This window comes from Heptranchias perlo, chromosome 5 (assembly GCF_035084215.1).
Source record: "Heptranchias perlo isolate sHepPer1 chromosome 5, sHepPer1.hap1, whole genome shotgun sequence".
Lineage (NCBI taxonomy): Eukaryota > Metazoa > Chordata > Chondrichthyes > Hexanchiformes > Hexanchidae > Heptranchias > Heptranchias perlo.
Window position 1 is genome coordinate 83,100,672 of NC_090329.1, and position 27,214 is coordinate 83,127,885.

At 46.1% G+C, this 27,214-nt stretch overlaps 1 protein-coding gene and 1 long non-coding RNA gene across 2 annotated transcripts in view; both read right to left on the reverse strand.

The window, feature by feature from the left end:
- bach2b (BTB and CNC homology 1, basic leucine zipper transcription factor 2b) overlaps window positions 1-10,155 on the reverse strand; it is a 298,224-nt gene extending 288,069 nt beyond the window's left edge. Inside the window, exon 1 of the mRNA XM_067984749.1 lies at window positions 9,729-10,155. The gene's annotated coding sequence lies outside the window, so the exon portion shown is untranslated. The remainder of the gene's footprint in view (window positions 1-9,728) is intronic.
- A 6,878-nt stretch (window positions 10,156-17,033) lies between these two features.
- Window positions 17,034-22,600, reverse strand: LOC137321441 (uncharacterized). The gene is made up of 2 exons (XR_010962817.1): window positions 22,252-22,600; window positions 17,034-17,741 (listed from the first exon to the last, which is right to left on the reverse strand). It is a non-coding gene; the product is annotated as an uncharacterized lncRNA (long non-coding RNA).
- Window positions 22,601-27,214: the final 4,614 nt, after the last annotated feature.

Sequence of the window (27,214 nt, forward strand, 5' to 3'; positions counted from 1 at the left end):
TGTTTATGAAGAACTTTCCCTTGAGAGATTAAATGAATGCAATATAAAGTCCACAATAGGATGGACTGTAAAATAAAGACAACTTTCATTTATAAAATAGGTTTTAACATCATAAAACGTTCGAGTTTCTAACTCTGGTTATATGTATTCCTGGAGGTATCATCATATGACCTCCAGCCTACAACAGCCTTGTCCAGTCAAACAGCCTTTTTTTCCCATTTCCAATATTTTTTATAACTAATAAACAAAAGTGTTCAAAGAAAATGAAAAACACACACAATTTTTTAATACCGCAATGATTTTTCTCCCTGGTTACTTGCAGCAATGCCCAGGAGATTCATCTTCAGTTCCTGGAGACTCCAGGACAATCCTTGAGCGTTGGCAACCTACATCCCAAAGCACTCCAGAGGCATAGATGGATATTAAGCAGTTTAAAAGGGGGGCAAATGTATGAATGAACATGTAAGTTTTGAGAAGGCCTTTGAAGGTGGAGAGAGGCATTGTAAGGCAGAGGGTTTAGGGAGAGTGAACAACTAAGACAGATGAAAGCTCTGCCACTGAAAATGGAATGGAAGAATGCAAAGGACGACAGATTCAGGAGAGTAAAGGATGAGACAAAAAGAAAGACTAGCAGTTTTCATGACCTGAGAACGGCCCAAAGCACTTTACAGACAATGAACTACTTTTGAAGTGTAGTCACTGTTGTAATGTAGGAAACACAGCAGCCAAATTGCACACAGCGAAGTCCCACAAACAGCAATGTGATAATGACCAAATAATCTGTTTTAGTGATATTGGCTGAAGGATAAATATTGGCCAGGACACGGGGGAAACCTCCCCTGCTTTTCTTCAAAATAGTGTCATGAGATCTTTTACGTCCATCTGAAAAGGCAGTCAGGGCCTCGGTTTAACATTTCATCTGAAAGACGGCTCCTCTGACAATGCAGCACTCCCTCAGTACTGCGCTGGAGTGTCAGCCTAGATTTTATGTTCAGGTCTCTGGAGTGGGACTTAAACCCACAACCTTCTGAGAGTGCTGCCACTGAGTTACCGTTGACATTATAGAGGTTGATGGTCAAGTGCCCTTTTCTAGTTCAATGTTTTCTTAACATTGACTTTTCATTCACTTTTCTGCATTTCGCCCAGCTGGTGCGAATTATAGCTGTGAAGAGTGAGTCGCTGTGGAAGATATGTAACACAGCATGTTTAGGTTGGATCTTGAATACGCCCTTTGGGGCTTCAGTGGATCAGCAGATAATTTTAACCAACAGTTATCACAAGACCTTCATATTGTTTGAACAGTTTGAGATGTTTTATTAATTAATCTTAACATTACTAACTTGTATTTGAAATGAAACAAAGGAACCCAGCGGCACTCTCATTTTAATGAAACACGACTGCGAAATCCAGGCTGTGATGTCTAGGCTGCCCACAAACGTAGGTAACGTGCAATTCATAAAGATTATATCTGATAGGCATGGACATCTTTATCTGATCGACAGTGCCCTAATATTTTCCGACCTTTCACCAGCAAGTGATGGGGATGCAACCGTGTGTTTCATCACACTGTTATCAGTAACAACAATGCTGATGAGTCACCCGTTGGTTACTCAGTGCGGAAACCAGAAATCACCTACGACCTCCTCCGTCCTGTACAGTCATCGATGTATTTTTTTACGCGCCCGCGCCTTGTTGGCTTTCAGACTATCGCTGGCTTTATATCACAGCACGTCGGCATCCAACACTGTAGGAGGTTATTGCCAGCTCTGTGGGTCCGGACACCCAGCACTGTAGGAGGTTATTGCCAGCTCTGTGGGTCCGGACACCCAGCACTGTAGGAGGTTATTGCCAGCTCTGTGGGTCCGGACACCCAGCACCGTAGGAGGTTATTGCCAGCTCTGTGGGTCCGGACACCCAGCACTGTAGGGGGTTATTGCCAGCTCTGTGGGTCCGGACACCCAGCACTGTCGGAGGTTATTGCCAGCTCTGTGGGTCCGGACACCCAGCACTGTCGGAGGTTATTGCCAGCTCTGTGGGTCCGGACACCCAGCACCGTAGGAGGTTATTGCCAGCTCTGTGGGTCCGGACACCCAGCACCGTAGGAGGTTATTGCCAGCTCTGTGGGTCCGGACACCCAGCACCGTAGGAGGTTATTGCCAGCTCTGTGGGTCCGGACACCCAGCACCGTAGGAGGTTATTGCCAGCTCTGTGGGTCCGGACACCCAGCACCGTAGGAGGTTATTGCCAGCTCTGTGGGTCCGGACACCCAGCACTGTAGGGGGTTATTGCCAGCTCTGTGGGTCCGGACACCCAACACTGTAGGAGGTTATTGCCAGCTCTGTGGGTCCGGACACCCAGCACTGTAGGAGGTTATTGCCAGCTCTGTGGGTCCGGACACCCAGCACTGTAGGCGGTTATTGCCAGCTCTGTGGGTCCGGACACCCAGCACTGTAGGGGGTTATTGCCAGCTCTGTGGGTCCGGACACCCAGCACCGTAGGAGGTTATTGCCAGCTCTGTGGGTCCGGACACCCAGCACTGTAGGGGGTTATTGCCAGCTCTGTGGGTCCGGACACCCAGCACTGTAGGAGGTTATTGCCAGCTCTGTGGGTCCGGACACCCAGCACCGTAGGAGGTTATTGCCAGCTCTGTGGGTCCGGACACCCAGCACCGTAGGGGGTTATTGCCAGCTCTGTGGGTCCGGACACCCAGCACCGTAGGAGGTTATTGCCAGCTCTGTGGGTCCGGACACCCAGCACTGTAGGGGGTTATTGCCAGCTCTGTGGGTCCGGACACCCAGCACTGTAGGGGGTTATTGCCAGCTCTGTGGGTCCGGACACCCAGCACTGTAGGGGGTTATTGCCAGCTCTGTGGGTCCGGACACCCAGCACTGTAGGGGGTTATTGCCAGCTCTGTGGGTCCGGACACCCAGCACTGTAGGGGGTTATTGCCAGCTCTGTGGGTCCGGACACCCAGCACTGTAGGGGGTTATTGCCAGCTCTGTGGGTCCGGACACCCAGCACTGTAGGGGGTTATTGCCAGCTCTGTGGGTCCGGACACCCAGCACTGTAGGGGATTATTGCCAGCTCTGTGGGTCCGGACACCCAGCACTGTAGGGGGTTATTGCCAGCTCTGTGGGTCCGGACACCCAGCACCGTAGGGGGTTATTGCCAGCTCTGTGGGTCCGGACACCCAGCACCGTAGGGGGTTATTGCCAGCTCTGTGGGTCCGGACACCCAGCACCGTAGGGGGTTATTGCCAGCTCTGTGGGTCCGGACACCCAGCACCGTAGGGGGTTATTGCCAGCTCTGTGGGTCCGGACACCCAGCACCGTAGGGGGTTATTGCCAGCTCTGTGGGTCCGGACACCCAGCACTGTAGGGGGTTATTGCCAGCTCTGTGGGTCCGGACACCCAGCACTGTAGGAGGTTATTGCCAGCTCTGTGGGTCTGGACACCCAGCACTGTAGGGGGTTATTGCCAGCTCTGTGGGTCCGGACACCCAGCACTGTAGGGGGTTATTGCCAGCTCTGTGGGTCCGGACACCCAGCACCGTAGGGGGTTATTGCCAGCTCTGTGGGTCCGGACACCCAGCACCGTAGGGGGTTATTGCCAGCTCTGTGGGTCCGGACACCCAGCACCGTAGGGGGTTATTGCCAGCTCTGTGGGTCCGGACACCCAGCACTGTAGGGGGTTATTGCCAGCTCTGTGGGTCCGGACACCCAGCACCGTAGGAGGTTATTGCCAGCTCTGTGGGTCCGGACACCCAGCACTGTAGGGGGTTATTGCCAGCTCTGTGGGTCCGGACACCCAGCACTGTAGGAGGTTATTGCCAGCTCTGTGAGTCCGGACACCCAGCACTGTAGGGGGTTATTGCCAGCTCTGTGGGTCCGGACACCCAGCACTGTAGGAGGTTATTGCCAGCTCTGTGGGTCCGGACACCCAGCACTGTAGGGGGTTATTGCCAGCTCTGTGGGTCCGGACACCCAGCACTGTAGGGGGTTATTGCCAGCTCTGTGGGTCCGGACACCCAGCACTGTAGGGGGTTATTGCCAGCTCTGTGGGTCCGGACACCCAGCACTGTAGGAGGTTATTGCCAACTCTGTGGGTCCGGACACCCAGCACTGTAGGGGGTTATTGCCAGCTCTGTGGGTCCGGACACCCAGCACTGTAGGGGGTTATTGCCAGCTCTGTGGGTCCGGACACCCAGCACTGTAGGAGGTTATTGCCAGCTCTGTGGGTCCGGACACCCAGCACTGTAGGGGGTTATTGCCAGCTCTGTGGGTCCGGACACCCAGCACTGTAGGGGGTTATTGCCAGCTCTGTGGGTCCGGACACCCAGCACTGTAGGGGGTTATTGCCAGCTCTGTGGGTCCGGACACCCAGCACCGTAGGGGGTTATTGCCAGCTCTGTGGGTCCGGACACCCAGCACCGTAGGGGGTTATTGCCAGCTCTGTGGGTCCGGACACCCAGCACCGTAGGAGGTTATTGCCAGCTCTGTGGGTCCGGACACCCAGCACTGTAGGGGGTTATTGCCAGCTCTGTGGGTCCAGACACCCAGCACCGTAGGGGGTTATTGCCAGCTCTGTGGGTCCGGACACCCAGCACCGTAGGGGGTTATTGCCAGCTCTGTGGGTCCGGACACCCAGCACTGTAGGGGGTTATTGCCAGCTCTGTGGGTCCGGACACACAGCACTGTAGGGGGTTATTGCCAGCTCTGTGGGTCCGGACACCCAGCACTGTAGGGGGTTATTGCCAGCTCTGTGGGTCCGGACACCCAGCACTGTAGGGGGTTATTGCCAGCTCTGTGGGTCCGGACACCCAGCACTGTAGGGGGTTATTGCCAGCTCTGTGGGTCCGGACACCCAGCACTGTAGGGGGTTATTGCCAGCTCTGTGGGTCCGGACACCCAGCACTGTAGGGGGTTATTGCCAGCTCTGTGGGTCCGGACACCCAGCACTGTAGGGGGTTATTGCCAGCTCTGTGGGTCCGGACACCCAGCACTGTAGGGGGTTATTGCCAGCTCTGTGGGTCCGGACACCCAGCACCGTAGGGGGTTATTGCCAGCTCTGTGGGTCCGGACACCCAGCACTGTAGGGGGTTATTGCCAGCTCTGTGGGTCCGGACACCCAGCACTGTAGGGGGTTATTGCCAGCTCTGTGGGTCCGGACACCCAGCACCGTAGGGGGTTATTGCCAGCTCTGTGGGTCCGGACACCCAGCACTGTAGGGGGTTATTGCCAGCTCTGTGGGTCCGGACACCCAGCACTGTAGGGGGTTATTGCCAGCTCTGTGGGTCCGGACACCCAGCACTGTAGGGGGTTATTGCCAGCTCTGTGGGTCCGGACACCCAGCACTGTAGGGGGTTATTGCCAGCTCTGTGGGTCCGGACACCCAGCACTGTAGGAGGTTATTGCCAGCTCTGTGGGTCCGGACACCCAGCACTGTAGGGGGTTATTGCCAGCTCTGTGGGTCCGGACACCCAGCACTGTAGGGGGTTATTGCCAGCTCTGTGGGTCCGGACACCCAGCACTGTAGGAGGTTATTGCCAGCTCTGTGGGTCCGGACACCCAGCACTGTAGGGGGTTATTGCCAGCTCTGTGGGTCCGGACACCCAGCACTGTAGGGGGTTATTGCCAGCTCTGTGGGTCCGGACACCCAGCACTGTAGGGGGTTATTGCCAGCTCTGTGGGTCCGGACACCCAGCACTGTAGGGGGTTATTGCCAGCTCTGTGGGTCCGGACACCCAGCACTGTAGGGGGTTATTGCCAGCTCTGTGGGTCCGGACACCCAGCACTGTAGGAGGTTATTGCCAGCTCTGTGGGTCCGGACACCCAGCACTGTAGGGGGTTATTGCCAGCTCTGTGGGTCCGGACACCCAGCACCGTAGGGGGTTATTGCCAGCTCTGTGGGTCCGGACACCCAGCACTGTAGGAGGTTATTGCCAGCTCTGTGGGTCCGGACACCCAGCACTGTAGGGGGTTATTGCCAGCTCTGTGGGTCCGGACACCCAGCACTGTAGGGGGTTATTGCCAGCTCTGTGGGTCCGGACACCCAGCACTGTAGGAGGTTATTGCCAGCTCTGTGGGTCCGGACACCCAGCACTGTAGGGGGTTATTGCCAGCTCTGTGGGTCCGGACACCCAGCACTGTAGGGGGTTATTGCCAGCTCTGTGGGTCCGGACACTGTTACAATCCGAACCGAACGCTGCTGACAATAACACACGGCGTTCCATCCGCTATCGCAGCCCACCAATCACCGCAGCTCCCACCTTCCCCGCCTCACGCTTACTGGCTGAAGTGACCTTCTTGATGGACCAGTTGCCGCCTGTGTGTGGCGGCGGCGGCCTGTCAGTCAGAGCAGACCGTGCCCGGCGAGTGGGCGGCGGGGTTGGAAATGATTCAGTGCACTGGGGTGTCGGGGCTGGCGTCACGTTTTGGTTGTGCGCAGGTGAGTCAGCAGCAGAAGCGCAGAGCTGCTGAAAGTGCTGACGCGCGGTCACCACACACACACACACACACACCCCTACACAGCGCATCGAGGCACGCACACCTCCGCTGGCAACCGATAGACTGCTCTTTATTAGGGCTTTGTGTAATTACTATAAAATCACAGATTAGTAAACAACACGACACCAGACTACAACTCAGCTGTGCAAGTGGCGATTATCGGCGCCCTTGTTGTGCACCTATTTTATGAGATGTATTTACTATTTTATGACATGCATTTACTATTTTATGACATGCATTTACATACTGGGCTCTTTAAGTGTCCGATCGGGTTCTCTTAGACAATATGTATTAAACACTTCGAAGATAATATTCCATCCCCAGATGATTGGGACTTGTCTATAAGAATGTATGGCTCCTAGCAATTCAACAAAATATGTTTTGCTCACAAAGCGTGGTCTTCAGGTGGAAAACAAAACCTTGTGGAAAGAGAAACGATGTTTCAGGGTATTTTGCTCTTTGCCATAAAATACACATAATCAGTGATTTGCATTAAAATTGTAGGTCTATATTTCATAAGCCTCTTGGACTTATTGTTAAAAATATAACTTTTCAGAAGTCGCTGATATTTTGTTTGCGATGTTTTGGAATAACAAAACAGGAAATATAATCAAACATGAAGGTATTTTAGTTTCGAGCTGCAGCTTCGTTATTTTAATACACCTTCAGGTACATTTTTAAAATGCTTTGCAGTTGTAATACTTATTTGGGTGGAGTGGATGAGAGGAAGATAACATTGCTTGGCAGTGTTGAGCATAAGCAGCAGTATAATAAAGAAAAACTTTGCATGTTGACAATGTGAAATAAAAGCAGAAAATGCTCTAAATACAAGGCAGGTCAATGTCTGAAAGAGAAAGACAGGTTTAGGTTACTGGCGGGCCCGATCATCAGAAACGTTAACCCGAAGAATCTCACCAATATTTCTTTTTCAGATATTGACTGATCTGTCGGAATGATCTGTTACCTCCTTGAGTGTTACCCATTTTCTTCACCGGTGAAGAACTTAAGCTACATGTGCTGTATTGTGGTATTGTCCGATATTTTAAAAAAATGGCTGGTATCTTGAAAACATATGCACAGTACCTGCTTTGCATTAAATATTCACTCTTGGCCATTAGACGGAACCGTTCCTTGGGTTTTGTAATGTAAACGTGTAAATTAAAATGCAGCCTCCTTCAATCTACCACTTTTTTGTGCAAAAATCTAATGCTCACATAAAAATGTAGGAGGAGTTAATGCAATCATTGAGATCATATTTGATACTAATACGTTTTATAAAATGCTTTATGATTTAAAAATAAATTTCGGAAATGTTAGGAGCAGGTTGTTGATTTTCTTAAGCTTTAGATCACATGACAGAGGAAACCCTTATTTACACTACCTCATCCTTTATGTGTCTTATGGAGGTACGCATTTCTTATTTTGACAATCATGACTCTATGAATGCTGACATAGGATGTGAAACCCATAATGTAGGTACTTGAGTTGCGTTGACCCAGTAAATACTGGAGTTTGTCTTAGCATTTATTAGCTAAACATCTTAATTGTTTAGTATGTTGCTTCTGTCTCCTACGTTTTAAATAGTATCAAAATCTTACTTGATAGTTATCTGGGATAGAGGCTAGTTTCTGAGAACATGGCCTTATTGGATCTATTCTACAACACCGGGACCTCAGCCAAGACCATGGAGGAAGCCAAAAGCTTGGACTGTAAACAATCCTACAGACTCTAAATATTGCCCAAAGTCATACTTACTTTTCCACCACCTCCTAATTACATAAAGGACACAGAAAAACGCCCTTGCAGAGAAATGTTATTTCTTAAAAATCATACAGTTTCAAAATTGTATTTAAATGTAAACTAACGTCATCTCAAATCTAGATTGGTAGCGGCAAGATGACAGGCACCAGGTCATTTACACATCGCTGTTCTACTGAATGTCGCCCTAGTTCCACAAGGGCGCATAAACAAGAAAACGGTGAAAAACAAGTTCCTTTGTCAGATTAGCGTATTTCATTCAACATCAGCTCTACTGAGTGCATGGAATATAGTCGTAAAATCCATACATTAGAAGCGCAACACATAGCGTCTGTTCAAAGGAATCGTGGCAGGATATTGTTGAAAAAAATACCGACTCTATAAGCCAATCTTACATCTTTCAACCAGTGCTCTGACTTTATGTTTAGATTTCGTCACCGTTAAAGAGCTCGTGCAGAAAACAATATCCACGATATTTAGTCAAGCTGTTGATCTTATTGGTAAAATAAGCTCTAGCTCGTGCAGCATTTGCAGAAACACCGGCATTTTTCAAGCTAGTCCAAGTTGCAACTTCAGAATAGAAAGTATGTAAGCCGCTAGCCAGAGCGCTCCGAAATTGACTCGGTCACGCACTCAGCAATACATTTTTCATTGACAAAACCGGACACCACATAGTCTTTTAGGCTATCACTTTCCAAACATGGTCAATCTTCTAATTATATAAACCGAATTGATTTCCAATAATAATTTGGTATTATCGGACTTTGCTCGATGCCGCTGTTTAGAAAGGTGCAAATAAAATCAGTTTACTGTAAAAGTCATTGCGTTGAGACTTAAGAACACATTCGCTGTTTATGTATACAAGCAATGTTTCATGCAGTCACAAATACTGCATTTTAGGCATGTTTGTTGCATAATACAGGTACCCATACAGTAAAGAACATGAAAACATACCAGATATTATTTCACAACTGCACAAAGAAACTGCGAACACTTGTCTAGTTGTCATTTCCAAACACATTGTAAGCATAAACATGCAAAATCCCTGCACGTTCACAGCACAATGTTTTGAGATGTGACTTTGCATCAAACAATTGGCTGTTAAACAAGCCATTAAAACGTAAAACATAAGCATATCCGTGCAGAATGCCATTGTGTCGGGCAGAATGTGGAGCGAGATGCCAAGGCTAGGAGGCGGCAGGCTGTAATGCCTTTTGCTACTGTTTGAGCTCGGTCAAGGCCTCGGCTCGGACTGTGCTCCAATTATACTCAGCGTGTCCGCATCGTGACAGCTCGAGCAAAAATCAGCAACCATGCTTGTCAGTCGGGCCGATTTGCCTCCTCTTTTTTTCTGCAGCAAACCTAATCGAAACAGCCGCTTGTATCACAGAGGACATGAACACTCCCCCACCCTCCCCCCCCCCCCCTCCCCTTAAAAAAAATAAACAGATTGCATTCTCCTTACCCTGGTAACTTTCGACTATGTTCAAGCCAGCTCCAAGTTCAAAACAAATACCTCATGATTCTGTGCGCCAAGAGCTTTCCAAAACCGAGCCTGGCTACCGGCGGCGGGAGCTGAGTTGAGCTGAATCGGCGTGGCTGATGGGTTGTTTTGAGTATGTGGGAGAGAGAGGAGCGTTGTTTGAGTTATGTTTTCCAATGCTCTAGTAGCCTCTCTCTCTCTCTCTCTCCAACAACGTGGAGAAGAGCTTGCAATCTGGTACTGTACACACACACACACAGAGAGCACGGAGCAAGCCCCCCTCCCTGCGCCGTGCAGCGCCTCCTCTCCTCTCCTTTCCTCTCCTCTCCTCCCTCACTCACTCTCACTTGGTTTCATTTTTTGTTGACATTCGGCTGCTGCTGACGTTCTCTCTGACGCACGCGCCGCTGCTGCAAACCCCGGGAACGCTCCAGGGGAATGTAGAATGTAGAAGCCCCGCTCGCGAGTGACCATGCGCGTGCACGCACGCACACACACACACACACAGGCGCGCGCTCCCGCGCACACACGCCCATCTCACTCCCTTCAAACCTTCCTCATTTCACCAACAACAACAACAAACGTGCGCGCCCGTCCGGATTCTAAGGCTGGGAGAGGTGGTACGCATGCGCGCATTCCGCTTCGCTTCATTGGGATTCCAACACTCGCACTCGCCCCCCCCCCCCCCCCCACCTCTCCTCACCCCGCGCATGTGCGTTGATGGTCTGTTGCTTTCACACACACACACAGACACACACAGGGGGACGAGCGCGGCCGCGCGCTTTGTTGGGCTCGCTCGGCGCTGTGACCTGTGTCGTTTATTGATTGATTGATTGACAACCTCTCCGTTCCACTCTTTCATTATCAAGTGCGATGAAGAAGCTGTCGGGAGACGATTAGCAACTCCCACAGCGTGCATTATGCGAATTTGTTTTCGCAAGTCGAAGACACAATCTTGAAATGCCTTTTTAGTATTTCCCCTTATTTTTGTATCTCTTATATAAATCAGTAATACGTTTCACTCTGACATCAAGCGTTTCCAATAAATTTAAGTTTGCATTGTTAATCTGGTGCTTCCATTATTAGTTGGAAACTGCATGTTTTAATGTATTCTTCACGATCTTCATATTATAAGTGCAATTGCCTTAAGAAAACACTTCAAATACACTCTCCGTTTCACAATCGCAGTACTTCCAGTAATACCATACGCAGCAAATACTAAACAACGCTTTGAGATAACGGGTTATCGAGCACTGTCAGATATTTCACAGAATCATTGCATACTGTATTAATGGAAGTCGGTATAATTTTTGACTAATTCGTTGCCGATGGGCAACTTGATCATAATAATTTAAGGAAATCGTCGACTATAGAATTGAGTCTGATGATGTGCATCCAATATGAAAATTGGTTTTCTAATAAAATGAAGTTTCGGTTGGTGAAATCAAGATTATCGTTTGTGATAAACGACTAAAGAGATGTTGCGACAAGGATCTCGATTCGTTCGCCACACTTCTATTAAGCCAGTGGCAATGTTTGCCTTCGAGTTGATATGAGGGTAAAAACTTTCGCTTTCATACGCTGATGTGGAGCAACATTAGTAAAACTCAAACAATTTCAAAGATGAATCCATAAACCTGAATCTCGGGATTAGGGGGCTGTAGAGATCCGAGAGTAGATGGGTGCATCCTCCTCTTTGACCCTATCTAACCTTTACAGTGGAAAATTTTACAACGTTCAGTGCGGGGTACGTTTGATGTCAAGAAAACGCCTCCTTCTTCACGGTACCCACACAACATGGTTTGTGCGTGGTAACCTGGTATGTCATTCTGAAGAAACTGCCAAGTCCTATGCCACACAGAAATGACCAAATAAATTTAACTGCAAAACTGCCCAACATTCGTTAAAGCATTAGACAGGGAAACAACAAGGGTGAGGGGGAAGGTTGCACTTTACAACATTTGAAAATTGGATTACTATAGAGTTCAAATCACCCCAGGTGACTATTACAAATTGCATTATTAAGAATCTATAATGTTGCTTTTGCTCTTCTCCCAAAGGCTTAGCTGGTTAAGGAAGTGTGTAACTGAGCCATATGGAACAAAAAGATCTCAAATTCAATGCCCCTTGACTCTGCTGAGTCAACCGATAGCAGCCAGCAGGAGACCCTGTCAGAACACATGAGCAAGACAGGACTCCTGGGCTGGAAAGGGGGAAAGCAGCCAGGGTTTTCACTCCTGATCACTCTCTAGCAACTCCTGCTGAAAGTGGACGTGTGGGGACATCAGGTGAGAACAGAGTTACTAGATGCCTTCAGGAGAGGAGAGGGGAAAGGGCAAGGACTAAAAGAAAAAGAGGGAAGAAAAAATCCATAACGTTAAAGGGACATTATCCCCTCTATAAAGTTATTGAGAAAGCTTTTGAACATTGTGAAGACAACATTCATATTAGAAAAACATCATTCATATCAGTAAAACTTTATCACATTGTAGTTAACACACTGATAAAAAGGATGCTTGGCTCTGGAGGAATTGAGTATTCAAAATTCCCTCATAATTCCTTAATTGATAGTGTCATCAGAAATGTATTACTTGTAAGTAAATATAAGGGGAAATTCACTGGCCCCATGCTGTCAGCAGGGAGCTGTACTCAAAGGGAATGCAGCTAAGAGATTGGGCTACAACACTGTAGCCACAACTCTCCAATCTGAGCCCTCTTCAAGCCAAACTCCTTGCTTAGAGCATGGGTCTATTGAATTTACCCTTTACTGTTTAAATGATGCTTTAAGCAGCATGCTTGCACAACTTTCAGTTTTTTTAAATTTTAGGAATACTAATGAAACTAAAAAGCTCTTGAAAATGTAAAATCACTTGGTTTAATTTTAAAGATTCTGGACAAATTTTCAGAATGTTAATATTTTTAGCACCAACATACAACTTTGCAGAAAATTCAGGTATTAAAGCAACTTCAGGTTTCAATGCTGATTTACATACCTCAATAGAGGTTCAACATGGCAATAAATGCTTTCTACCAGTGAGCTGAAAATTGTAATTGAGAGGGGATGGAGTCAATTAACTTAAGTTATATTGCATACATTGAACCTTAAAATGGTGTTCGAGATAGTATACTCTAAATCATAACAGTCCTGAACATGCCTTTAGCCAGTTCTCAGTGTTCTGATTTCAAAGTTTAACTTAAAATAGTGCTTGTGATTAACTTTTTCTATTTCACTTGGTATCTTAATTACCACAAATAAGGTCTCTTTTCATTCGGCTATTTCAAGACTAAAGTGTTCATGTTTTTCTAACCATTCCTCATAACTCAGTCCTCTAACACCTGGGATCCACCTCGTGACCCTTCACTACATAACTTCCAATTGTAAACAATGTTACAACACCAAGTTATAGTCCAACAATTTTATTTTAAAATCCACAAGCTTTCGGAGGATTTTAAAATAAAATTGTTGGACTATAACTTGGTGTTGTAAAATTGTTTACAATTGTCAACCCCAGTCCATCACCGGCATCTCCACATCATACATAGCTTCCAGGAATTGGATGTTTTTCTTGTGCCTTGGTGACCAGAACTGAACACAGTATTCTATGCATCTATGCTATTTGCCTCAACTACACCTTGTGGTAGCACATTCCACATTCTTACCACTCTTGGGTAAAGAAGTTTTTCCTGAAATCCCTATTGGATTTATTAGTGACTATCTTATATTGATGACCTCTTAGTGACTATCTTATATTGGACTTCCCCACAAGTGGAAACATTTTCTCTACGTCTACCCTATCAAACCCTTTCATTATCTTAAAGACCTCTATCAGGTCACCCCTCAGCCTTCGCTTTTCTAGAGAAAAGAGTCCCAGCCCGTTCATTCTTTCCTCTCAGTTCTGGTATCACCCCTGTGAATTGTTTTTGCACCTTCTCCAATGCCTCTATATCCTTTTTATAAAACAGAGACCAGAATTGTTCACAGTACTCCAAGTGAGGTCTAACAAGGTTCTATACAGGTTTAACATAACTTCCATGCTTTTCAATTGTCTTTTGACTTTAATTTATTTAATTTTAGTTGCTGAAATACCAAGAAATGTTTAACCTGTTTGTTCGGTGCCCTACATTTAGGCTGGTTTGAGCTGATAATAGATTCTGTGATTGACTGCTTGGCTATAGGAAAATTGAGACAGTATAAATTTAAGTTAATCAGCAAGAGAATAGTGAGAGATGAGTGGTATGTGAGGGCTGAGTAAAGGGTAGAGTTTAACCTCAAGAAAAATTTCAGTCTTGAGGTGCTGTTCGCCTAAGGCTATATTTAAGGGGTTAAATCACTGTTGCTGTGTTTGATTTGACTAAATCTTTAAGAGTAAACAGTTTAATTCAGTTTAGTTCTGAGGGGAAGGGGGGCAGCTAAGGCTTATGATGTGCAGTAGCTGTATGAAGTAGGATGCCCTGAATGCTTCATGCATCTGAGATGACCACACTTGGAGGAAAAGTCTCCAAATGCTTATACTCAAGCTCAAAGTTCCAAAGCTTGAGGGGCAACTGTACTCTGTTACATACAGGAGGGTTCATGAGATGCACATTCCAATGGTGGTCACCCACAGGCAGAGCAAATTCATGAGGAAGGCATTTGCGAGACCATCTATTGCGATAGGAAGAGGAGTCAGAAGGTAGTACAGGATATGCTAAGAGTGTTGAATTGACAAACAGGTATTCAGTACAAAATACTTGTGAAACTGACAATAACTCAGAAGCGGTCAACCATGAGCAACTCCATGGCACCATGGAGCAAGTGGTTGTCAAAGGAGGGAAAATGAAGTGCAAAGATACAATAGCAATAGGGGATTCCATAAAGAGAATGGACAGGCCACAACCAAGACTCCTGAATTGTAACCCAAGTGCCAGCAAAAGGGATATAATTGAGTGGGTGAAAATCATATTGGAGAGGGAAGGGAAACCAGAAGTTGTAATTTATGTTGGAACCAATGACAGAGGAAGGAATAGAATTGAGGTCCTGCAAAGGGAATTTCAAGAAATTGCCGATATATTAAAGAACAGCTAGTAATCTCAGGATTACTCCAGGTGCCAAACACTCGTCAGTATAGGAATAGTAAGGTGAGGGAGGTAAATACATGGGTGGAGAGTTGGTATAGTAGGGATAGGGTTGAGATTCCTGGGGCACTGGGACTAGTTCTGGGATGGATGAGTCTCAACTGGACAGGTGAATGTCTTGTTGGGAGAGTAACTAGTGCTGTGAGGGAAGGTTTAAACTAAAATGACAGGGGGAAGGACAAAACAAGACAAGGGAGCAGACAGGATGACAAAAGGGACATATTTATCTTACCCCACCCAACGGGAACGGGTGGGAAAGTGAGCTGTGAGGAGGACACAAAAAGTCTGCAAAGGGATGTATGTAGACAGGCTAAGTGAGTGAGCAAGAAGGTGGAAGATAGAGTATAATGTGGGGAAATGTGAGGTCATTCACTTTGGTAGGAAGAATAGAAAAACAGAATATTTTTTAAATGGTGAGAAACTATTAAATGTTGGTGTCCAGAGAGACTTGGGTGTCCTCATACAAGAAACACAAAAAGTTGCAATGCAGGTACAGCAAGCAATTAGGAAAGCAAATGGAATGTTGGCTTTTATTGCAAGGGGTTGGAGTACAAGAGTAAGGAAGTCTTACTACAATTGTACAGGGCTTTGGTGAGACCTCATCTGGAGTACTGTGTACAGTTTTGGTCTCCTTATCAAAAGAAGGATGTACTTGCCTTAGAGGAAGTACAGCGAAGGTTCACTAGATTAATTCCAGCAATGAGAGGGTTGTCCTATGAGGAGAGATTGGGTAGAATGGGCCTATACTCTCTGCAGTTTAGAAGAAGGAGAGGTGATCTAGTTGAAACATATAAGATTATGAGGGGGCTTGACAGGGTAGATGCTGAGAGATTGTTTCCCCTGGCTGGAGAGTCTAGAACTAGGGGGCATAGTCACAGGATAAGGGGTCGGCCATTTAAGACTGAGATGAAGAGGAATTTCTTCACTCAGAGAGTTTTGAATCTTTGGAATTTTCTATCCCAGAGGGCTGTGGATGCTGAGTCGTTGAATATATTCAAGGCTGATATAGACAGATTTCTGTAGGGGAATCAAAGGATATGGGGATCGGGCAGGAAAGTGGAGTTGAGGTCAAAGATCAGCCATGATCTGATTGAATGGCAGAGCAGGCTTGAGGTGCCATGTGGCCTACTCCTGCTCCTATTTCTTATGTAGCGGAGTTACAAATGCATTGTAGGACTTAGCGCCCCATTTCAGTTTGATTCCTGCCCTCTGCCAGCTTAACCACAGATTTTTAGGCATCCGAGACTCCCACCTGTGGGTGCCTCATTATCACATACAAATCGGGATTCTATGATGTCATTAGGACCTCGATGCAATTCTAACATGCAACTACAGAAATCCTATCCAGCACTGAACCCGCCAACTAAAACTTAGTAGGATTGGTTCTCAAATGGCAATTGGAAGTTATTTTTAAAGGGGAATTCACCTCTAAACACTTAGATCATTGTTATCTTTGAAAATTGCTTTCTTCACCTTTATTCTGCTTCTCCACCCTCAATAAACATAGAGCTTATGACAGGTGTCATTCTTGCCACTATAGTTTGGCTGCATGAAGAGGAGGAGGAGTGTAATAGACTAGCCAAGCAAGAATAGCAGTTGGCTCTCTCAGGAGATCACACATAAGGAATGCTGCTCAAAGAAGCACTTACCTAGCCCATAGGGTCTGCAGGCCAAGAGTCATCTGAGGATACAGACATGTGCAACCTTCTGCAGCAAGACTTACAGCTCACTGGGCCAGATGGTCATGCTTTTCCTGGGACGGTGAAAGTCACGGAGAAAGCTCACTGCAATACAGCCCACAGAAAGCCTCCTGCACGGTGGCTGTTTGCTACATTTTGCACAACATTTCTGTGCAAAGAGGAATGCACATGGAGGACCTCCCTTCATCTGATGAAGAAGACTCGGATGAAGGCGAGGAAGGAGCAGAAGAGAGAGGGTGAAGACACCAGCTTACAGCTAGAGATGCTCCGGAGCAGTTGGTATCCAAGCGCTTCACTTGATCTACTCAGATCTCAAACCTTCCCCAACCACTGTCCGCATTAAAGTCCTTAGTATCTCCTCTACCATTCCTTCCATCCTGCAATAAAGAACCTCCAACCTCCAAGTCAATCATAGACATGCCATCCTAACATTGTAGGCTCATAACCTGCTGAGGAACAACATTGCAGACAATTTTGAAAAGTTAAAAAAGGTTACATTTTTAATGGCTAACACATAAATAACCTTAACATCATTTGTCACCCATGGGCCAACCCGTGGTGCTTTTCTTAAATGTTATTTTAACTATCCTACTACTCATATAAGGTGCTCTCCCACTGGCTTCAGTATGGCTGGTGGGAGGCTGCTGTTGCTCAAGTGAGGACCCTTGATTGAGATACTTGTAGTCGGCAAACTCTGGGAGCTTGGGCCTCTGAGGTCCGGTTGCACACTGCAGCATCTCAAAAGGGATGTGCATACATGTGGGGCTTCTTCATATAGTTTGCATCCCGAGAGCGAGAAACAGCAATTTGTGAATGTGCGATTGCAATGAGAAGGAGGGTTGGTACAGTGTCTGCTTGTGGTTGGTGGAGAAGTACGTGGTGCAGGGGAGGGAAATGTTCAGAGTGGCTTGGGGGGAGGGGGGCAGGTGTAATGCAGATAAATTAAGATAAAAAGTCAGCCTCTGTCCTCCTCAGCAGAGCCTGAGCCATCTTCTGGGCATTCCTTTCCACTCGTGCTGAGTGCTTCATCAAGTGCACCCCTCTAATGTACAGTCTGACCCACACAGGGTGCCATCCTCTGTGCTGATGCTAGGGAGGGATGGAGCGAGTGATGGTTATTCTTCTGGAGGATTGTCCTTCGCTGAGTCTTCATTCACTGGGTCCAGGTGTTGAGGAGGATCTAGAAAAAGGGGAAAGAAACATGAGTTAGAATGACACTGAAAGGCTACACACTAGCAGATGATTGGCATCACTATACAGCATAAAGTTGTCAAGTTGCTTGAATGAATTATTGCTTGAGGCCAAGTAAAGGGTACAAACACCCTGCTGAATACAGCCTCCAGCCTAAACTTTTCTGCCTCTCTACTTCTCTCTGCCTCTCTAAAAAAAAACTGCTCTAAAGCCAAATTCTTGTCCAAGCTCTCAATCACACTTCTAAATTTAACCACCCCCCCCCCCCCCGCCAAAACCACCACCCCCACCACCATAACTTGGTATCCCGTTCCTCTTGCTATTTCTCTGTAAAGTGCCATCAGATATTTTGGACACTAAAGGAGTTATATAAATGCAAGCTGCTCTTGCTGTCGTAACAACAAGGAAGGAAGCAGTGCTGGATCTAGTTCTAGGAAATGAAATGGGCCAAGTAGATAATGAAAGGGTGGGTGAATGTCTAGGAAACATAACCATGACACTAGGTTCAATATAAAAATTGAAAAGTGGAGGGAACTGTCGAGCATAAAGGTACTCGGCTGGAGAAGAAAGCGAATTTCATTGAGATAAAAAAAAACTATCTCAGATAAATTGAAAAGAAAAATTGACAAATAAGATAATGGACATTGAGAAACTTTCAAACAGGTGATGACTAGGGTACAAACTAAACATATTCACACAAGAGGTAAAGAGGGTTCAGCTTTAGCTCAAGTTCCTTGGATGAGTGGAGGAATTAAAATTAAAATTAGTCTAAAAAAGAGGCATGTGACAAAATAATACAAAAGAAAATCAGACTGAGTATAGAAAATACAGAGAAGCAAAAAAGGAAGTTAAAAAGGCTAAGAGATGTTATAAACTTGTGTCTGCCATAGATACTCTCTTTGGTTCAGTGGAGTTAGTTGCACCCCTAAGTGGTCTGAGTGTCTTATCATATAATCATAGAATGATTACAGCACAGAAGGAGGCCATTCGGCCAGTCAAGCTCATGCCAGCCCTTTGCAAGAGCAATTCAGTTAGTCCCACTCCCCCGCCCTTTCCCCATTGCCCTGCAAATTGTTTCCCGTGAAGTACTTATCCAATTCCCTTTTGAAAGCCACGACTGAATCTGCCTCCTCCATCCTTTCTGGCAGTGCATTCCAGATCATAACCACTTGCTGTGTAAAAAAGTTTTTCCTCATGTCGCCTTTGGTTCTTTTGCCAATTATCTTAAATCTGTGTCCTCTGGTTCTAGACCCTTCCAGCAATGGGAACAATTTCTCTCTATATACTCTGTCTGGACCCCTCATGATTTTGAACACCTCTATCAAATCTCCTCTCAACCTTCTCTGCTTTAAGGAGAACAACCTTTATGGGGGTCTTACCTTAATGGGAGTTGACTCATACTGCTCAATATTTACTAGTAAAATATCATGACATGGGGTGTAACATTGGAACCCCCCCCCTTTGTGAACTGGATATCAATATCTTTCCCACAAGTATTTCTTCAATTTCTCCGAAGGCAGACCGAGCAAACAATTAGTGTGATGACAATTGATATGAAAGGTTAAGTGCTTTTATTCCCCCATCAAATAGATATACAGAACAACAATTATAAATGAATTCACTTATTTCCAACAATACAATTGTCTTTTGCAAAATACCATTAAAAATGATGAACATGCTATGCTACTCCTCCTCAGTGGGTCACCTTTGTTGATATGAACCAAACTGTGCCAAATGGATTTCAATGGCCTACTCCTGTTCCTATGTTCCTATGAAGCTAATATCCATCCTTCTCACAGTTCTTTGTTACCTTGATAGTGGTTAAGCTTCTGGAGGCCATTACAAATAATAAAATGAATTGTCACTTAGAAAGACTTGGATTAGTTAAGGACAGGTAGCATGGATTTGTAAAAGGCATGTCCTGTTTGACAAATGTAATAGAGTCCTTTGAGCAAATATCTGAGGGTATTGATAAAAGAAATGGGCTCTGTCATTCTGGATTGGTTAGTTTCCTTGATTTCAATTGCCTATCAGTGATAAAATGCCACATAAGAATCCATGAATTACTGTTGTGTAGTATCACACACCTCTACTGAATTTACAACTCATAGCCTGGTGAACAGTTTCCCATACACTGCCACACTCATTAATTCCATTAAACAGAACATTACAGCCTAGAAATTGATTCACGCTGGCAGGCCAGGTCGAACTGGGTGCAGGGATCGAACCCTGTGCCGGAACAGGTAAGTCCAAGGCAAACCCGATATTAGTCCTCAGGCCTCATTTACATCAGACACCTGCTTTTACATCAGCTGCAAACGCCCGCTTGATATCCCCAGGCAGCTCGCGGTTGAAGACCATTTGAATTTTGGGCCGCTGCGTCGTTAGCAGTGACCCTCAGGTAGGTCTTGGGAGAGTGAGGGGGGGAGTGACTGGTAGAGGGAGGGACTGGGGCGATTGGGAGAGGAGAGCAACTGGGAGAGGGAGGGACTGGGGTGATTGGGAGTGGGGAGCAACTGGGAGAGGGTGGGATGGGAGTGTTTGGGAGAAGGGTGGATGGGGGTGATTAGGGAGGTGGGGAGCTACCAGGGGAGGAGGTGAGGTAGCGATCGGGGTGGGGGGGGTGAGCGGTGGCCGGCAGTGGCCCATGGTTTTAATGTGGAGCCGGGAGGAGCACTCCTGAACCTCCTGTCTCAAAATGCAGGTAAGTATTTTTTGGTACCTTTTGGTCAACATCTGCAGTGGCCTCTTTTAGATTGGGCTGGTTAGGCTGCATATAGGCCTGGTTTCCCTTAACACAGGACCTCAAACAGGTGTTAGACCTCCTATTTGTAAATGCATAGGGCCTAATGCCTCTTTTTCTACCTTCACCAATATGGTGCACTTCCGGCTCAGAATGTACACGTGTACACCACCCACCATATTGGGTGCTTTGGCACCCATTTTACGCCTGTTAAACAGGTGCAGCGTCATTGAACTTCGAGGCAAATTTCATCAACATTGACTGCTTAAATAACCAAACCCCTCAAATATGCACAAAACCTGATGTTAGAGAAAATTATTTGTATCATTTGACTTTCAAGAGGTATACTGATAGTAGCATTCATTGTTTGAGATGTATACATGTCATCTTATCTGTGATTAACACAGTTCACATTTAATACCAAGTAAAACATTTCTGTTGAAAAACTTTGACAACAAAGTCCTGGCTGGCCACTAATAGTATGCAGTATGCCAAACAGAACAAGTCCACTGTGAGTTTACAACTCATAGCCTGGTGAATCGTTTCTACAGCTGGAGCTTCATATGAATAAAATTGTAACAGTGCAGTAACCCAAACATGAAACACATTAAAGATGAAGAAGAGTGGAGCTGTGGCCAAAGTGATTATTATTGATGATTGGAATGTATATTTAGGATGATAAATAATGCTCTCAGATTTGTCTCAGAATCTGTCTCTGATCACACTTTCCAAATTGAATCAGGCCTAATGTTTACACAAGAGCATTGATCAGATGGCAACCAAAGGTATTAAGGGATATGGGCCAAAGGCTAATAGGTATATGGAGTTAGATCACAGATCAGCCATGATCTTATCAAATGGCGGAGCAGGCACGAGAGGCTGAATGGCCTACTCCTGTTCCTATGTTCCTAGATAGTACTGTTAGGTGGACAAGTCTGTATGTTCCCAAGCTGTGGAGATGCCGGTGATGGACTGGGGTTGACAATTGTAAACAATTTTACAACACCAAGTTATAGTCCAGCAATTTTATTTTAAATTCACAAGCTTTCGGAGGCTACCTCCTTCCTCAGGTGAACGATATGGAATTCTTATCAAATTGTGTAGTCACCCTGATTCAAGCTTATTTACATTGAAGTCAATTTAATCCAACATATAGTGATATGGCCACAATTTTTGCTCTGTAAAGGCACCCAACACACAATGTAACTTGATTCAGAACTTACAGCTGTACGGATCAACACTACTGGGACTGTCATTTAGAGAGCTTGACTTCAGGTCCCAAACTCGACTTTTGTTTAAAGGTAGCTAATCAATAGGAGCAGATATCACAGATTTTCGCCTGGGTAATCACTTAATCAGGGAGGAAATAAAATCCCCAGCTAGCAAAGCAAAACATCTATAAAGAAGTATGAAGCATGATTGACAACAATCAAGAAAGCATCTCAGAGCCTTCTGCCATTCTAAATGCAGCAGCACAGCACGGCAGTGAGGAAGTGTAAAGATGAGGCTATAAAAGGAAGAACAAATTGGATCAAAAGCAGAGTTCCAAGCTAGTGTCACTAAATATGGAAACAACTGCAAAGAAATTAGGTAAAAAGAATTCCTAAAAACTAGGAGCTTACTTTTTGATTTAAATGATTTTAACATCTCTGTCTTGGTTTCTAATAAAAATTATAAATAATTGTAGCTTTAGTTAGAATCACAAGGCTTTTTAGACAGCTGTTAATTACAACAAGACCAAAAAAAATGTCCAAACCTGTTTTCTCTGTGCTGTTTCTGATGACATTCAGCCAGCAGGCAGGTTTAGTCCTATCAGAAATCCAGTTCATACCGTCCATCATACATACATCCTGTTAAACTGTCAATAGCTCCTTGATTTTTTTCTTTCTGTGGTACTATCTCATCGAGATGTTCTTAAACCATGCACGATATTACACCAGCAGTCTTACATTGTGACAGGTAATGTTCCTATTATTTTTACATTTTGACAGATATTATCTCCTCTACTCCCTTTTATTTTTCAGCAGGCATATGATTAAAATAATTGAGTATTTAAAATGAAAAACTTTGAAACAGCATTCCTGCTTACAGGGGTCAGTCTGATCCTGCAGGTCCCTGGCACTTACTGGTTATGGCGTCAGCCAGTTAAACAGCTATTGGACAGCTGCAGGCTGGCACTGGTATCTCATTACTGAAACCATGTAGCACACACTCAATCAGTACTTGTGACGCATGTTAGGTTGGAGTTCTGATGGAAATCCTTATTCAAATATCAGGATGGACGCAAACACATCCATCTGTTTAAAACAATAAATACTATTTAGAAATAAAAGCAGGACATGTTGGAAATGCAATGTAGCTCAGTCGAGACAAGTTAATGTTTCAACTAAAATTGAAATGCTAATCTGTCCTTCTCTTTCAGATGTTAGCTGAACTTCTGTGTATTTTCAGCATTTTCTGTTTTTACTTCAAATTTTCAGCGTTAACGACTTTCATTTTATCTCTATACATACCAATTGTATTCTTATTTCGAAGCTGTTTGTTCTTTTCCTCTTCCTCCAAAACCTAGAGACCTTGTGGTAGCTATGAAAGTTTTTACATTGGTTCAAAGTTAATCAAAGACATTACTCTTGTGTTTTTCCATCTGCAGTTCTGAGTTTGTAAGAAAATGTCACAGTTAAATGGAACTGTTCACAACAGCTGTTTCTATTTTTTTCTTTTCAACACTTGTTAAAATAACCATGGTAATATCATGATTAAGTTATAGTAAATTGTTGGTTAATTGAAAATTATGCTATCAATCTGAATCAAATTGATGATATTGATCTGGTCCAGATTGATGGTATAATTTTTAGTTAGCTAATTTACTGACTCTTTTCTCTCCACTTTGACCTTTTACTTTAACATTGTTTTGCACTTATTAATTCAAACTTGAACTGTACAACTCAGTGCAAGAAAGAGGTAGATGTATAGGGCTCGATATTAGGAGGGAGGCGGGTTGCCAGCGGGGGGGGTCGAATAGGCGTGTGGGTAACCCGCCCAGTGAAATTGGTGGGTTTGGCATGCGATCGCAGCCTAATTGAAGCCACTTACCTTGGCTTCCGGGTTTCGCGCTGGAAAGCTGTGCAGCGGGCGGACTGCACACCCGCATCATAGCTGTCAGCTGGAGCAGCCCTATTAAAGGGGCAGTCCTCCACTGACTGATGCTGCAGAAAATAGGCAAAATTACAGCATGGAGCATCCCAGGGGAAGGCTGCTCCCAGGTTTAATGATGCCTCACTCCAGGTCTTACTGGATGGGGTGAGGAGGAGGAGGAGGTGGAGAGAGATCTTCCACCTGGCAGACAGGAGGAAATGGCCTGCCTCTGCCACCACGAAGGCCTGGCTTGAGGTGGCAGAGGAGGTCACCTGCACCACCAATATACCACGCACCTGCATACAGAGCAGGAGGCGCTTCAATGACATAAGTAGGTCAGCCGAAGTGAGTACACTTACTCATTCCCCTACCCTCCGTCTGCCACATCACTGCCCCCACCCCACATCTCCTTCTGCACTGCCAACACTACTCTGTCACATCACCCCTCACACCCACTCAAACCTCATCCTCATCTTACCTGCACATACTCACCTCGCCAGTACTCATCCCACCACTACCACTCAACCCAATCCTCATACAATCTCATGGCTCGATCTCATACTCACCCTCTCATGCATTTCTTTCACCGTCAGCCTCACCCAACCTGCCACTACCTGTGCTGCAGCCACAGGGCATGCATCACATATGTGCAGTAGGCAGCGTAAAGCAAATGTGTCGTGAGCATGAAGGGGATGCACAAGGGTGTTTGAGGGTTTGTCATGGTTTTTACTTATATTTGATTTCTGATCAACTCACATTACATATTATATTGTCACCACTACTGCCACGTCTTTGCGAATCTTGTCTGGTTTGTGCAATAATGCCCTTTCCTGAGGATCACAATGAAGACCCACAACTGATGCCACCCATTGTGTCACTGCAGAGTGGGTGTAGGTGTATTTGCAGGGCTCTTTTGTGCAGACGACTGAGAGACGCCAGTGATGTCCCTGGTGGCACCCTGGAAGGATGCAGAGGAGAAGTTTTGAGGGCAGTGGTGACTTTGACAGCGACAGGTAGAAAGATGGTGCTCGGGCCAGCCGGGAGCAGCTCGGCATGAAGGAGGCTGCAGATGTCCACGACTACATGTCGAGTGACTCTGCGCCTCCTTGTACATTGCTGCTCAGAGAGATCCAGGAAGCTGAGCCTTGGTCTGTGGACCCTGTGGCGAGGGTAGTGCCTTCTGCCACGCATTTCTCTCTGCGGTTGCCCTCACTCCTGCTGTGCAGGTGGATGTGTCACAGCACTGTGTTGTGGAGCTCCACGTGTCAGAGGTGGCCGGCGTGGCCGGCGAGGTTGGTGATGCTGTTCGTCCTCCGAGGAGGTCATGACTGCAGCTACGGCAGTCCCCATCCAGAAGATGTACATCTGAGGGGGTCCGCAAGGTAGGTAAATGTGTCTGGACACCGGGGTTGAGGTTGCAAGTTTGTGAATTTTATTGTTAGGAGGAGGGTGGTGGAGGCCAAACTTTGTCCAATGTGACAGAGTGGCCTTCTCCAACGAGTGTGGGTCTCCCCCCTCACCTGTCAAATGGACCTTTGCAGCTGCCACAGGCTGGAGGCTGCAACATGTCCATTTAAACTGGAAGTGTTTCCCCCAGTACGGGAAGCATGTTCAGTTTGGATGAAAATCCCACCCCTTCTAAAATATCCTCCAAATCAGGTCTCCTAACGACCTGAACTATCAAATTAATTGCCTTAAGTGGGATCCCGCTGGCTTTAATTGCCGGTGGGAGTCCCGCATGCGGGGACTGCGCGCGCATCTAAGCGCGTCACTGGGGAACCCGGAAGTGGGTGGGTTGGAGCCGGGCTCCAGAACCGCCCCGGGAATCTCCGATTTTCGGAGCCACCCCCGCCACGAACCCACCTGTTCAGACGTCCAAAAATCGAGCCCATAGTGTCTGATTTTCAATAAGATTAGTTTCCTTCCTAATCACTAATTTCTTTGACTAAATTATACTGTCATATGTCATGAGGACTAATGATTTGTTCTTCATGTGGATTGACACCATTCACCATTGTTCAACCTTACTTTACACTCTGACTCTATGGGGCCGATTTTCAGTTTGGGCCAACATCAGGTTGGCAATGGGTGGAGAACACCCAGCCCCCACCCGATGTCACCAGTGACAGGCCGAGCCGAATTTTCATGGCTGGGCCGCATTAACATGCTGTTGGCAAGCTGCCCGTGCTTTTGGAGCATGGACAGGCTGCTTGCCAATCGGGGTGGGGGAGGAAGGGGAGGGCGGGAAACCCGGCAGCTCCTTCACAGAGTCGAGCTGGCCAAACCTCATTAAAGGAGGGCAGGCAATCAGCAGGCAGGGTACTCTTTGTGGGGTTATGAGGGGCATTCATATCTTTTTTGTTTTTGGAACAGCCTCCAGCCTTTATGGGCTACTGGTTAGGCCATTCCATGTACAGTTCAACTGGATGGGGCTTGTGCAGTGCGCACTTCATGTAGTGTAAGCTCAAAATCGCACTGGGGTCCTTTGTACATCATAGGACCACGATTTGCATGGACTGATTAGGTGCCTGCATATTTTTGATGGGCACCCGGGTCACCCATATGAAGGACCCCATCAAAATGGCGGCAGCTCAGGCATTGGCTGGATGGCGTGCAAAATGCTGCACTTTGATTTTCAGTGCGCTACTGCCCTGTTCCTGCTCATAAACTTGAAACAAAATTAAAAGGATATGAGAAAAGGGTAGGATAATGGAACTAATTCAATAGCTGTTTCAGAGCTGACACTGGTGCAATGGCCTCCTCCTGTGTTACAAAAATCTGTGGCCCTAAAATTCCTGGGACTGGAAGGGCAGAAAGCAGGATTTTCACCCGGGGAAGGCCAGGAGTTAGGGGCAGATCCTAGTTATGCCAGAATTCTGCTCCATTTTTACTGACTCTTTAAATTTGGATAGGGGTGTCCGTAGATGGATCTTCCATCTGCCCCCTCCCATCAAGGAGATGTGTCTGGAGGAGTTCCCAGGCTTTCCCAGAAAATTCCACTCATTCCGCCCTTAAAAGAGATTCACACTGAGAGCTGGCATGAGCACTGCTGAAGCCTTGCTAACAAAATGGCAGAAGCATGCTCTTTTGGAATGTTCGAATTCATCGAGCGCGGTTTCATTGGCAGAAATGACAGAAAATAGCAAATTTTAATGGATTTATAATAATGATGCTGTAATATTTTTCAAACAGCCACTTAACCAGCTTAAAATTACAAAACATTCAGTTAAACAGTTGTGGAGTGCACAGAATTTGTCAGAAATAGCAAAGCAACATTTTTCCTTCTACCATTCGATGGGTTGCTGCTGCTCATCATCCAAATCCATGATTGGACCTCAGTCAATGGCAATATTGCACAGGATGCAGCATACGGCTGTCATCTTGCACACTTCCTCTGGGCAGGTAAGGCCCTTGCCTAGCTATTCCAAGTATCCAAAGCATTGATTTAGAATCCTAAACGTCTACTTGATGAAGGCCCTGCTTAGCCCATATTCTTGGTTGTACTTGCTCACTGCTGGAGTATGGTGTTGTGAAGAGGTGCCATAATTCATGGGTTGCACCATGTAGTCCATATCTCCATGGAG